This window comes from Lactuca serriola, chromosome 4 (genome assembly GCF_051521515.1).
Source record: "Lactuca serriola cultivar US96UC23 chromosome 4, Lser_US96UC23_V15, whole genome shotgun sequence".
NCBI lineage: Eukaryota > Viridiplantae > Streptophyta > Magnoliopsida > Asterales > Asteraceae > Lactuca > Lactuca serriola.
The window spans coordinates 328,434,994-328,449,434 of NC_136411.1; positions in this window are offsets into that span (position 1 = coordinate 328,434,994).

Below are 14,441 nucleotides of genomic sequence, written 5' to 3' on the forward strand. Positions count from 1 at the left end.
TCTGACCTTGCCGATGAACTCTGACCTTTGTCAATGACTTGTCCATTAGATAAGTGATCATATATTCCTCAATTCTGGATATCGTATGGACTGAAACATGGATTATCAATCATTCTCTCTGTCCATTTGTTGTTTCCCCATTCCCGATTCATGATGACTGACTAATTGAACAAATCAAATAAGTCCTGGATAAACTTCGACTCATATGGCTTGTTCTGCTACTTGTTGAATCATACACAAAGGCATGTTTGATAACATCGAGTTACCATTGCGTTTTACTGCAATCAATGTACTATCAAGTCATAGTAACAACTCATATCTCTAGGTTTGAAGAATATAAGATATTATCGTCTCATGATCACTCGTGATAAAATCCATGAAGTGATTCAAATGAGCGCGGGTTGAATCCAATACTCAGAACTTATGAGCACTCATGACTGTTGTAGCACAACTTTGTCCACTAACTTGGACCTATACAAGCCAACCCATGACAGTCTTGATTCATATCTACTTCCAACATATGACCGACTGTGGATGGTTTGAATAGCTTAGTCATTCAGGAAGAATAACCTAGTTATTATGGAAGTCAAAACATGCAAAGTGAAACACAAGAACAAATGAATCTAATATGTTCTCAGAACTTATGAATATAAACAAAACACCTTTTATTTATCGCCATATGATTGCACATTATTCATTGTATACTGTTTCAGCTATCAACTTTATTCTTGAATTTAAAACAATAGTTGTCACATGCTCCAAGCATGTACACTTTGTTTTCTAAACACTAGTCATACCATACACCAAGTATGCATACTATGTTTGTCTATGACCCTTACTTCGTGAAATAAACAAATTGACCAAACTTTCAATGATTCTAATTTCACACTCCCAAATTCTTTTGGAAAATGCAGGAATTCCAAATTCATGCCATTTTACCTAAATCTGTTAGATTCTCAAGTTATATGCAATGATTCTCTTGTAATGATTATACACAAAGTCACAAAGATTTGACAACTAACATTACAGAGCATTCCAAAGGAGATCAACTCCTTGGAAACATCCTTCTTGCATTAAGTTTCCTAATCTTATACAGATTTATTGAACAACTTCCACCAATGGGATCATTTCCACATTCCATTTTAGACTATCAGTTCTGAACAAGAGTTGCCTCTTTTCAGAATATGTCAATATGGTCCTTCCAACAATTAACACTATACTTCTAACTGTCCCTGAGCAACCAATCTTTTGTAAACCTTAGATTGTCCTCGACAATTGCTTAATTGTTTTAGTCATATCCAGTTCTAGATCTTTTCCCTTCTTAATGCCCTAGGCATCTGGAAAATTTTAGACAGGATGAATATAGCACATGTAATCGATCCTATATCCGAAGCATATGGGACACGATTCATGATGTCTCACATAAAGACTAAACCAGCCTTTTGCTTTAATATTTTCATTTCTATTTGCCAAGTTCTCATAATTCAGATTATGAAAAGGGATGTCGTAATGTCGTAATCATAATCAAATTTTAGAACTCAAATAATGAACCCATATATATAATTTCCTTATGTTGAGCCATTCCAACATGAAATTCATACATATTCTTGACTAAATATGATTAAAATCTCAATCTATGCTTTTAGAGTTGAAATGAAGTATAATTTCCTCTCCCTTAATTATAGAAAAACAACTTTTTCAACCACTGCAGCCTCACGAATTGAAACTTTTGTTTTCTATAATTAACATTGCTAACTTGCAACCTTTATCATAATTATCATGCTCCGAATAACATGATGATTATTAGAATAACACTTATACTCCCACTAGCTTTGACATGTACTCAGAAAACAGCTGGACTTCTAGAAATCAATACTTTATTGACTTTCTTACCAAAGTTTAGATTTCTGATACTAGATTGCTTTGACAAAACTTTATCAAAATCATACACCTTGCCTTAGATAGCTCATAGGTGTGTCTAAACAATTATGAAAAGGGATGTCGTAATCATAATGTTTAGACCTTTTGTCATTCCCACAATTGCTATCTACTCAAAATCTACTTAGTGAAAGTGTTTCCTTACCGTCATTTTCATGAATCGAAGATAAACCTTATGACACTTAGATTTTATGGTTTAAGTGTTCCTATCCATGTGAATTTGTCAAAACCATAATCACAAGAATAGGTTAGTGACAAATCATAACTCATATGGATTGAACTTGTGCAATCTTTACTTCTTGGCACCTGGCAGCTCAAGGGCCTGCCACTGCTTCCAAGTAGCTATGCAAACAATTGAGAACATGTAGAACTCAAATGTATAGCCAACTTAACTGGAATGGGCACAAAAATGTCAACAATATAGGTTATAAACCTCACGTTGTGTGTTAGTGTTAAACTACAAGTTTTTATTCTTGATTAGATCTTGAACTTCTTTTCAGGATCTTTAAGACTCCCACTGTCCTCTTGACATATAAGACTTTCTTGTCAGATATTCAAGAGATAGTGCGGATTCTAATCAAGACAAACAATTCACACAATTGGCCTTATTTGGTCTTTGTTTTTTCCAAAACATCACAACTTACCAATTTCAAATGTACAAGAGTAGAAAACTTTTATTCTTACATTTGACAAGTGTTTTTTTTAAACCTTCTATAAGACATGTCACTCAAGTTACAATCTTGGAGTATGACTCTAAGAATTGTTATGGAATGAAATATGACTCATCTTTTTGATTTAACCACTTCAACAATTCATAGCTCCTCTTCTTAGCTATCAGTATGCACTTAGAGAATGAATTGTGATAAGGTCTCTTAATCATTAAGATGATCATATATACATGATTACTAAAGTACTCTCCCATCTTTTCAGATTTGAGAAACTTTTATCCTTTTGCCTAATTTCGTTCTTCTTATTCGCTCTGTCATACATTGAAAATTTTCCAATGTTTCAAAATTACACTTAAGCTTGTAAGTATAATCATATTTACTAAAGCTTAGTAAATCATGACGAATAGTCTTATCCATCTTTTGTGGTGGACTTTGATAAGTGCACAAGAAAGTGTACTTGATCTCTTAATCCTTCACTTGACTCACACATCCATGTGAACAAGTAGTTAGTCTTAATTTTCAAATGCTTGAAAGTTCTCATTGATCATGCTATACAACTTGCATGATTCCAAGTTTCTATCCAACTGAAACTTGGGTGATGAGTATCTTTCATTTGGTAAATTTAGACACTACCACAAATGAAAGAATCAAATTCATATTTCCAATATTGCTATCAATGGAATCATATAAACAACACTTCTTTTCCACAAATGCCATTGTAAGGATATTTTAAAATAAATAAAATTAAAATATTTTATTTTATTTTAAAACTTTGCGGAAAAACTACCCTTACAATGCAAAAGAGCAAGAAAACTATGTTGTTATCTGTTCCTAAGCAATATATCAAAACTCCTAAGAAGTAGCTCAAGAATCCGATCTTCAAACTATGTGATAGAAATCCATCTACGCGATCAGATTCAGCATATTCTTTCTTTAAGTTTCTTCACTTTTCTTTGATTCTTAAAACATCAACATGTGACCCAGTCACATCATGTAACAATAATCTCAGAATAGAAACTTAACAGAGTCAGATAGTGGACTTTACCTGAAGTAGATTCAAGCTTATTGACTTTAACATCCTTAGGTAAATAGGTGCTTCGCAATCAATGTCCCTTACTTTGGCAATATAACCATACGGACCCTTTGGTAATGGTACATGGGACTATCTCAGACTTAGCCTTTCTCTTTACCATTTGGTCAACTGAATTGACTATGGTCGATCCCTTTCCATTGGGAAGAGAATGTTTTTTCTGGATTTCCAGTGTCATCATTTTCACTGTCCATAAAGTTTTGGGAAGTTGATCTTAGCAAATAGATAAGATCATTAAGGGTCTTCTCATAGTCTTTTTCATAGGGGTCCCAAAGGAACTCACTATGTGACTTAGAAAGTGATTGAACATCCAATTTTCTTAAGACTTTGACACCCAACTCTCCCGGCTTGTCAATATGTGACTTCATCTCCAAGATGTGATCACACCTAGACCTTGCCTTGCCAATAGGGCTTGAGTGACCTTGAACTTGTGGGTTAGGGAGAATAATTGGAGGAGGTGGAGAAAGTGAAGTTCCAAGAGATTTGGGAAGATCAGAGATGTCTGAACTAGACATCTTTTGGGAGATATTTAAGATAGTTGTTCTAAAGTCCTTAATATAACACCCAATATGAAATATTAAGGATAGGACCCAACAAACTATTTTATAACTTAAAAGATGGATGCCGTAATCCAAGCTATAAAATATTTGAAGGTAGGCGAATGACGATTCACCAATTTCCACCATGAAAACGAAATAATCTTATTAAGTTTTGCTTGGATTTGAAATTCCTAGATCTTTTGAGATTCATTGAACTGTTCAACGGCATGTTTCAATCTCGAGTGTGCCCTTCAGGTTTTGTGACTGGGATGCCAAGGATCACAAAACAAGGTGTGAATAACCATGCAAATATACTTGGTACCCTTAAGTGTTTACCCCCCCCCCCCCCCCAATCGATGTGCTGGTTAACCACACACGCTCCATCGATACTATGATAAACATTAAGTTACCCTTTGCCTACCTTGTTAAATACGAGTTAGTGTGCCGGTTAACCACACACGCTCCACTAACCGACTTAAACAAAGTGCAAAGTGTAATTTCATGGATTAGCACCTTATTCACATTTTCCTAAGTAACTAAGATTGGGTATTAAGAAGAGTTTAGTTACTTAGTATTTATCATTAATACTTTTAATGAAGGGAGAATTCTAGTCCTTGTCCTACCCATTCGACTAACGACCCTCCACCGGTCAAGGAAGCGGTGGGTGCGAGTGGACACCCATTAAACTGCCATTTTATAGGCAGTAACCTTATACCCCCTTATAGACCGGCTTCGTGAATGAGGCCTACTAACGGTAAGACTGACTTTACTCTTATACATATATATAAATATTATTAACTTATAAAATTATAAAGTATAAGGGTTGAATCTTAACTTTTAAAATTCTAAGGGCTTAACTTGGAATTAAAGTATTCATAAGAGAAAACTTTTTTCAAATTCCAAAACTTGAGGGCATGTTTTGAAACTATTCAAAACTAATTAATTCCATAACTTATGAGTTTAAAGTAGTTTTAATTAAAAACTCTTCAAGTTCCATAATTTGAGGACAAGTTATGGAAGACTTTAAACTAATTAACAAAAAAAAGAACTTTTTTTATTGTAACTTATGGAACTAATTAAGGTTACACTTTTTATTATTATTTAATGAAGAGACTCTTGAACCTCCATAACTTGAGGACAAGTTATGGAGTCATAAAACCATTTAATTTGAACTAGACTCTTCATTTTGTAACCTTTGCAAACTTTTATGAGTTTTATGAAACTTAAATGTGACTTTTCATATAACTTAAGGATAAGTTAGAAAAACACATTTTAGAATCAACTCTTAGATTAATTTGGATTGAAAACAACAATTTCACATAACTTCCTATTAATCTAAGCAACTCATAAGTACAAGATAATTCAAATCAAACTTTTTCATGTAATTAGTCTAAACCTTAAACTAATACAAAACATGAATCTATTGATAATTATCTTTGAAATTGGATTAGCATGACCATTACCACATAAAAAACAAGTTTATAAGTCCAAAAACGTCTTAGGGTAATGTTCCTAGTCTAATTCCAGCCAAAACAATCGAATATATGCTGTTTGGGGGTCCAACTCGTCGAGTGCACGAACCAACTCGGCGACTTGGATGCATTTTGTCTTGGACTCGGCGAGTCTGCTGAGCAGACAACATAAAAACTCGATTTTCAGCCAATTTAGCAAGTATAACAAGAAAACAAGCCTAGGCTCTGATACCATTGTTGGGTTTTGAGCATTCTAACACTCTTAAGTGTACATGCAACCCTAAATACCTTGGATCTATGTTTTCTCTATTATACATGAAATTATGAACACCCAAGCTATTATCCTAATCTAGCATACAAAATAATGAATATAACAAGATAGAATACATACCTCTTCGATGTAGAATGTCTTCATGAATCTTGAGAGCCTAGTGCCTCAAGTGTGAAACCTCAAATGGTTCACACAATACCAAATACACTTGGAATAACTTGAGAGAAACTTGAACACTCCTAAAGTCGGCTAGCCCTTTCTTATTATTCACAGTGGCCAATTTTTCCCAAAGAATATGATCTTATATAGTTGTTACAATTAGGGTAAACCCTAATTGTCATGGCCTTCCATTTCCTTGGATCCATGGGTTCAAATACACCATGGAGCATCCATGGACCATCCTATGGGTTTTAGCCCAACTTGATTATCCATGGAGCATTAGCCTACTATACAAGTATGGATGATTTACACAATCAACCCATATAGTTAATTAGACTTCTTTTGATCACTTAATTAATTCTAGATTAATTCTTGATCAATACTAATTAAATAATCTTATTAATATATTTAGAAATTATAATATATTCATCAACCTTAAGTGTTATTTCTCTTATTATAGTCAATCCAAGTGCATGATGCCATACAACCCAAATGGACCATGTCGGGTCGGGTCAAGTCTTACCAATTATAGTTATGGACTTAGACATTAATCCAACACATGAACCATCTTGGTACATGATGTATCATATTGATTCCTTTGCTATGCCTTGTTGATCCAAGTATGCCTAGAAGATGATAATGCTCAAGAATGTTCCAGAAGATGTTGCATGGCAGATTGTGATTTGTTGATACCCTTCATAGGCCCATAGGCCAATGGGCTTGGCCCATTAGGGTTTTAGGTCTGATCCCTTAATTATAAATAGGGATGCATGCTAGGTCATTTCGTATCTTCAATTATAGAGTGATAGGCGAATCTTTGTGTATCTTGATTTCTAGTACTTGTAACCTCTAAAATAAAGAATATTCCGCTCCTGCCTGTGCACGTAGGTCACCTTGACCGAAATACGTAAATATTGTGTCTTGTGTGCTTTTGGTTTTTCTAGTTATCCGCTTTACTTCTATAACGCCCGTAGATCCGGGCTACTCAATTTAGAGACGATAAGCATCAAAAGTGACTTTTGTAAAAGATTACTTAGAATGAATAATCTTAACTAGGTGGTAGTGGTCGTGACAAAGATTCCAGATATATAAAGAATGTTGAAATCCGAGTTATAACAAAGAAGTTATGACCTTTCGAAGTTTCGTGACAGAGCCAGTACGAAACTGCGTGACGTAAATAGTGAATTTACGCTAGAGAGATATTTAGCCTTATTGGTCTAAACGAAAGTTGTAGAATACGTTAAACCAAGAGCGTGCATAAAAAGAACGTCTAAATATGACTTCGTATGAGGAACTTATGATTTTTTTCGAAGTTTCGACTTAGCGGCATGCAGCCCAAAGTTCGAATATGAGATCAATTGATTTCTAGCCGAAACAATCTAAACGAGAATCGAAGATCTCGTCGATAGTAATGCAACGGTTAAAAGACAGTCGAAAACGGACATCAGATAAAAAAGTTATGAATTTCTAATAGAGTTTTCCTGTCCCGGCCTACTAAAAATAATAAAATCAAAATAAAATCAAAATTAGCCGACGATGTCTAAACGAGAGTTGTGGAGCATAATCTCACCTACGCGTGGATCTAACGAACGTCAAAAATAGAGATCGTATGCGAAAGTTATGATTTTCTTAAGTTCGAGACACGCAGACTGAGGCGTGTCAGAAGGGAACGCCTCGTGTTCAATTGGGGAACGCCCTGCGTTAAGTGCTTGGCTCGAGTGGCCATGTCGATACTGAGTCAACAGATAAGAGATAGGGTTTGGAACCCCGCTCCTACGCGCATCGTTCGGGGATCGCCCTGCATTCCTAGAGGGAACGCGCTACGTTCGAGACTAGATTCACCCTATAAATAGATCACAAGGGAAACCGAGTTTGGCTGCCAAATTTCTTCTCTCTCACCTGTTTTACCTCATTTTACGTGCAAGCTATACCCCCAAATCCCTGGTATCATCCCGACACCCGAAGCAAGTGCCGACGCTCCGAAGATCCCGAGAAGAAAAGAGTTTTTGAGCCGAAGCTCTGCCCGCGAAAGCCCGGTTTGTGAAGATATCCCGGTTTCATCAAAGCATACTACTTGAAACGCCGTAGTGCTTTCTGATAATCGTCTTATCAAGTGAGTGTGTAGTTACTTTCTTCTAACACATAGAGATGAATTATTTGCTATAAAATATGTGTTACGTGTCTATATTGTTGGGTTTTGAGCATTCTAACACTCCTAAGGTGTAAATGCAACCCTAATAACCTTGGATCTATGTTTTCTCTAAATACATGCAAATAATGATTTCAAAGGTTACTTCCTAACTAGCATAGCATAAGGATCTTGAATCATAAAACTACTAGTAGAAAGAGATACCTTTTGATTGTGATTGATTGCTTGGAGTTTGAGAGCCTAGCACCAATAGTGTGAATGCCTCAAGTGGAATCACAAATCACCACAAACTTTGGAAACTTGAGAGAATATGTATATGCACTCTTGAAATCGGCCACCACTTAGTTCTCACACAACTAGTTGTAATTTCAAGCATCACAAGCATCTTTATATAGTGTGGGGAATTTAGGGTAAGCCCTAATAAGCCATGTCTTTTCCTTTCCAAGGATCCATGGGTTAAAAGCTTCATGGATCATCCATGTACCCCCATGTATGCTTAGCCCATGGATCATCCACTGGGCACAAATCGACTATAACTAGTGTGTATTTCTTATGATGAAGGCTGGCTACGGTAGCTGGACCGCAAAGATCAATATGAAGTAACTCCAATGGCTCAATAATTGAAGAATTGATAATTAGTGGATGGCTTCCCTTTGTTTGCTTTCCACACTCACACGCTGGGCATCATTGTTGTATTTGAGAATAGGAAGACCACGAACAAGTTCTTCGTTGACCAAGTTGTTGATATACTGGAAGTTGAGATGAGCTAGCTTGTAGGACCACAACCAACTGACTTTAGATACGGCTTTGGATAGAAAACACAACTGCGGTTTTCCAATGATCAATGAGACATCCAAAGTATACATTGTTCCTTCAGATTTAGACATAATCAAGCAGGTGCTTCTATCACTCGTTAAGATGTGGCAATACTTACTATCAAACTCAACTCTATGACCAGCTTTGGATAATTGACCCAGAATGATTAGATTATCCTTGAGACCTTCAACATAAGCAACCTTTCGAATTGAGAAGTTGCCCGTAGCCAAAACACCATAGCCCCGGATGATTCCATTTGCATTGTTACCGAATGCAACATGTCTACCATTACATATAGGTCTGGAATCGCGAAGGTACTCTAACCTTTCAGTCATGTGCAAGGACCAGGCACTATCAATTAACCACTCCTATTCTTGTTCCTCCTTGCACATTGCCTACAAAATTAATGGGTTAGTTTGGACACCCAAATGAATTTGGAGCTTGGAGACAAACTGGAGTTTTTCTGACTCGATGCATGCACATGAGATACACGAACAGGTATCGTGTTAGAGTTGAGACCTAGTCCCGGGTACTTGGTAACTTTGGGAATGTTACAAGGTTGATTTGGACGTGATGTTTCAAAAGAAAAAGTCCAGAAAAAAGAGGCTTTATCCAGATACCGGGTCTGCTCAACGGTCCGGAAGGTGTGTTCTGATTCTTTTATCTGGTCGAAGAATGACTATTGACTGTAGAAACCCTGACGACTTGAAAAAGTCTTTACACGTGAATTTCTACAAGGTTTTGACTTAGGAAGTGTAACAACCCGAAATTCGTATCATTGTTTGTAACCTTTTCGTAACTCATTTCGATAATCCAATCGCCGTTACCAATTTCGTTTTCGATTCCATCATTTAATTAAGTCATTAACGCGTATTTTATAATATGACTTAATGGGTGTCCTAATACCTTTAGAACTCATTCTAACACCTCATATTAGTGATCGGAACATTTCTAGAATCAACCATATCGAGTTACGACAAATTGATCGGGTGAGACCAAAAGCCCCGTCTAACGCCGGTATTGGGTAAAATTCCACAGTGTCCAAATCCCGAACACTATTTAAAGTGTTCTAAACTTCCATTTGAAGCTTTTGCTTCATCTCACAACTCTCTCTCTAACCTCTCTCCTCAACCAAGTTTAAGGGTCCAAAACCTCAAATTTAAGGCTTCTAATCACCAAGGTATCTTCCCTAACTTGTTATACAACCCCTCTAGCCTTCAAATTCGCGTTTAAACCATGGATTAGGACCATTATCATGAGTTTACAGCCCTAGAACAGTCCTAGGCCGTAAAACTCATATAAATGGGGTGTTTCCGCAACTAGAAGTGTACGTCCCTAACAAATAAATTAATCAAGTCCTAATTAGATACAAATGTGTATCATTTCATAATCCATAGGAATCTTGTCCGTTCGCGAACCCAGAGCTGACGTTTAGGATCCAAACTGACGCGTTTCTCAACCGGTGAGTTCATACCCCTACCCCTTTTCAATGGTTTTTCAATGTTTTCAGGGGGAGAATACAAGCAAGAGTACAAGAATATCTTGTACTTAAACTCATGATTTCATTAACATGGTTTCATAATTCGTACATTTTTGAGAATTGAAAACCTATTAACAAACTGTTTTAACTTGTAGAGTTGTTTGTTCAAAACAAATTTTCAATTCTTATTATATACTGTTATGTTGTATGCTTCACAATTGATTGTTCACACATATATTGATAGATATCATAAAACCTTTGTAATGTCCTTAATAAAACACCTAGGCTCGAGTGTAAAGAACAGACACCATTAGAAAATATAAAAACACTTTGTAATGTCCTTAATAAAACACCTAGGCTCAAGTGTAAAGGACAGACACCATTAGAAAATATAAAAACACTTTGTAATGTCCTTAATAAAACACATAGGCTCGAGTGTAAAGGACAGACACCATAAGAACTTAGTTAGTCATCGATTCTACTTCCCTAGGCATAACAAGTAATGAGAAATCTTAAAGATTGGAGACACACCCTCTGTAACACTTCCTTGGCACGAGAGAGTGGAGGACTAACCCTGTAACCATAATCTCCAGGAGGGAGAACGTGACTTGAGTGTATAGATCTATATGGGACTGACACTCCCGCACCTGTCTGCTAGCTACAGCCGAACCGAATGGTTCAAGGGTGACGAAAGTCATAAAAAGGATACTGGCCCTGGCACGAGTCATATCTAGTCTGAAGTATGGTTAAGGACTCGCAATCAAGATTATGAACACTTCACACTTAATTACTAGTTTTATGTACGTAATAAAACTAATGTACATTTAAGGATAATCAAACTTTCAGGAGAATTCATACACACACATTCAGGAAAATATGGGATTTTCCTGGGGATAACACTGAACATAATCAGAATCGGTAACAATTCGCACACACACACACATTCAGGAAAATATGGGATTTTCATGGGGATAACACTGAACATAATCAGAATTGGGAACAGTTCACACACACACACATGTAGGAAAATATAGGATTTTCCTGGGTAACAGTAATACGTAAGCAGAAACGTGTAACAATTTAGATACCAAACTTTACAATTCACAAGAACAATCGTGTTTTCAGTGTACATCTTTTACATTACATTTTGGATTTGGTAACCAACTTTTACGAAAATATGGGATTTTCTTGGATAACCACTTTTTCAGGAAACCAAAGGAACTCGTACATTTTCAGAAAAACTAACCGCTTATGAACTCACCAGCTTTATGCTGATTTTCGAACCGCTTGTATTCTCAGGTCCGCTTTAGACAGGTACCCGACGATCTCTTTTGGCGAAGACGGAGTGCGTAGAAGACTCGTCTCATTTTGTTCATATATACTATGTATCACACTTGTTCAATTTACTTTTAAAACAAATGTAAACTTTTATATATGTAATGTATGGTTGTCTACTTTGCTTACTATGTGCATTGGATTTGATACTCAACGTGGAGTCCGCCCCGGAAATGTTTCCGCCTTTGGTTTTCGAGGTGTGACAGATTGGTATCAGAGCCAGGTTTATAGTGAATGAAGTATACCAAACCTTACATGGTATAAAACTATAAACATTAAGGGGCCTAAGTGCTCTAAACTAAAAGTATCCTTCAAAATATAAGTATTTTCAAAAGTATATAAGTATACCGAACCGTCGAGATCCGTAACTACAAGTAGAAAAAAACATAAGTAAATGGGTGTCGTACGTTGCGGTTAAACTTGGGCAGTTACGTAGTCGTGTCTAGGATCAATATAGCCTGGCCAACTATATTCATTCGAGACACGGCCAACATGTGCGTGGGAGTGACTATGGTATGCAGCATGCCTAAAACTTACCCTAATACCACAAACATCGAGCCAATGTCGTAACGAATCATGAAATACTATGGGATTATTTCTCGAGCCAATCCTTGGTAGAAATCCTCGTTCATACATTGTTCTTTGATCATTCCCTTAGCGATAACTTTCTTGCCTTGATAACTCTTTCCTGCTTTATCGCTTATTCAGCATATATCTGTCATATCTCTTGATTCAATTAAGAGGACTTATCATCCTCTCTCTCTTGATCTTATTAGATCAAGATGCCTCCAAGAAAGAGACCTAGCTCCAAGACAAACAACCCTCCGGCACCACCTCCTCCCCAAATTGACCCTGTATTTTTTCAGGCAGCTGTTATAGCTGCAGGGGCAGCTGCCATGTCTCAACGGAACTCTGGCAGTTCCGGTGGTTCGGGAGGTGGTACCCAAACCCAAAGCCAAGAAAGCAGTCAGGAATACTGAAAAGAGGGTTCCTATAAGGATTTCATGAACGCAAAACCCACGTCCTTTGATGGCACTGGAGGTGTCATTTCCTTCACCCGATGGTTCGAGAAGATCGAATCCATCTTTGAAATTTGCGCCTGCTCAGAATCTGAGAAGGTGAAGTTTGCTGCCTGCACCTTTATCGATAAAGCCCTGACTTGATGGAACGGCTGAGTCAAATCCCTAACCTTACCTGTAGCCAACGCCATGGGATGGGAAGCCATGAAGGAACTTCTGATGGATGAGTACTGCCCTGGGGGCGAAATGCAGAAGTTAGAACACGAACTCTGGAACCTGAAGATGAAGGGTTCCGATATCGCCGCTTACACTTCCAGGTTCGATGACTTGGAATTACTCTGCCCGAGAATGGTTACCCTGGAGAGTAAGAAGATAGAGAGATTCATCTGGGGGCTGACCCAACCAACGAAAGGAAACGTCATAGCTGCGAGGTCGGATACATACGACAACGCCAAACGTTTAGCACAAATCTTAATAGATCATAGTGATGACCCTGAGGAGGCAGCTACCACTCCTGAGCCGAGAGAGAGAGGAGTGATGAGAAAAGAAAAATTGGGAAGAAGGAGAAAAGTCAGGCATCGTAGGAGTCTTCGAAGAGGCAGCAAATGGTGGCAGTGCACGCTGCCACTTCCCCTGCAACTGTTTCTGTTGTTGGATCCTCAACTCAAAAACCTGCCAGTAGGTATGCTGGAACCCTTCCTAGTTGTGGCAAGTGCAACTATCATCACCTTCCTTCCAGTCCATGTATAGAGGTATTTTGCAACAGTTGTGGAAAGAAGGGTCACATGGCGAAAAACTGCAAGACACCAACTCAATCAACGAGTCAAACTTCCAGAGTGGGCATTGGTCGGGCCTGCTATGGTTGTGGAGAAGTTGGACATTTCAAGCGAAACTTCCCCAAGGCAGTAACATCTGGCAACACCGGAAGAGTTCTGGCGATAGGACAAGAGGAGACAGCCGCCGATCCCACCGTTGCCACATGTATATTTCCCCTCATTAAATTTTATGCCTGTGATTCTTTTCGATTCTAGCACTGAAAGAAATTCGCTAACCATCCATTTGAACATCTTTTAAACCCTGTCGTTCGTGAGTAATCGAAAATGTATACCGTCGAGATGGTTATCAAGTCAGAATGAGAACGCTAACGTCATATCCGTAGATTGTATCCTCAATCCGAACAATTATTCTTTTCCGTTCGATCTAATGGCAAATTTTTCATGAAACGCTTTGATGTCATCTTTAGCATGTAATGACCGATCCTCATTCATGCTGTTATTCCTGGTTTCGAGAAAGCCATTAGTCTTAACCTACCTCCGACCCGACTCTCATGATCTTCATGCATCAAAGCTTAAAAAGTTTTCCCATGTATTCCTCGTCCGTGTGATCATCGAGAACGAGAAGTCTGCAACTCTTTCCCGATGCCTTTTTCCGAAGAATTCTTGAGAATTCTTTCTGAACGCATAGTGAAGTCTTGCATCAACTTAATCCCTGCAATTACCTCGTAG